The sequence below is a fragment of the Scyliorhinus torazame genome, chromosome 3 (genome assembly GCF_047496885.1).
Source record: "Scyliorhinus torazame isolate Kashiwa2021f chromosome 3, sScyTor2.1, whole genome shotgun sequence".
Lineage (NCBI taxonomy): Eukaryota > Metazoa > Chordata > Chondrichthyes > Carcharhiniformes > Scyliorhinidae > Scyliorhinus > Scyliorhinus torazame.
The window spans coordinates 76,649,270-76,650,501 of NC_092709.1; the positions used below are offsets into that span (position 1 = coordinate 76,649,270).

General features: G+C 49.3%; 1 non-coding gene across 1 annotated transcript; it reads right to left on the minus strand.

The window, feature by feature from the left end:
- Positions 1-951: 951 nt before the first annotated feature.
- Positions 952-1,024, minus strand: trnak-uuu (transfer RNA lysine (anticodon UUU)). Its single transcript has one exon. It is a non-coding gene; the product is annotated as a tRNA-Lys (tRNA).
- Between the last annotated feature and the right edge of the window lie 208 nt (positions 1,025-1,232).

Below are 1,232 nucleotides of genomic sequence, written 5' to 3' on the forward strand. Positions count from 1 at the left end.
GTGGGAGGAAACCTGAGCACCCGGAAGAAACCCACGCAGACACGGGGAGAACGTGCAGACTCCACACAGACAGTGACCCAAGCCGGGAATCGAACCTGGGACCCTGGAGCTGTGAAGCAATTGTGCTATCCACAATGCTACCGTGCTACATGCGGTGCTGTGCGGTAATTAAAAAGGAATCGTGCCAGTCGTGTCCATGGAACCAGTGAATTGTTTTATAAAATGTCCCTTTTGAAGATCTGGATACCCTTTCCACCATATCATGGAGGAGGGATGATGTGGGACGGTGTGAATAAGCCGTATGCCCTTTCGCCTCGTAAATTCTTCACTAGTGAACACGTTCCATTATCTGTTACCGGGAGCTCAGGGATCCCATGGGTGCTAAACGTGCACCGAAGCATAGTTTTAAAAAATTTAAAGTACTCAATTCATTTTCTTTTCCAATAAAGGGGCAATTTAGCGTGGCCAATCCACCTACCTGCACATCTTTGGGTTGTGGGGGTGAGACCCACGCAGACACGTGGAGAATGTGCAAACTCCACACGGACAGTGACTCGGAACTGGGTTCGAACCTGGGTCCTCGGTGCCGTGAGGCAGCAGTTGCCGCCCCCTTATATATTATTCCTGTTTTCTTTTTTGAAGTGTTGCATGAATGGAGCACAAGTTTAAGGGGAGAGATATAAAAGGGGCCAAAGGGGTAGTTCTTTCACACAGAGGGTGCTGAGTGTCTGGAATGAGCTGCCAGATGCAGTAGTAGACACGGGTACAATTTTGTCTGTTAAAAAGCATTTAGACAGTTATATGGGTAAGATGGGTATAGAAGGATAAGGGCCAAATGTGGGCAATTGGGACTAGCTTAGTGGTAAAAGCTGGGCGGCATGGACAAGTTGGGTCGAAGGGCCTGTTTCCATGCTATAAACCTCTATGGCTCTAATTCAGATTTAAAATCATTACCCGAACAGGGACTTGAACCCTGGGCCGTCAGATTAAAAGTCTGATGCTCTACTGACTGAGCTATCCAGGTTCTAGCCCTGAACATCATTGAGGTGATCCTGTACACCTCTAGCCACTAGTGCACAACGATAACGAGGAACACGGACCCCTGAATGGTTCCACGAAATCCACATGTAGACACACCCACGGGAGTCCTGGCCATTCCCTGGAATGAAGGGAGGCCATTGGTGGGAGCTTCAGATGCTCCTGACACACCGGGCAGCTGCCCCCATCGATGC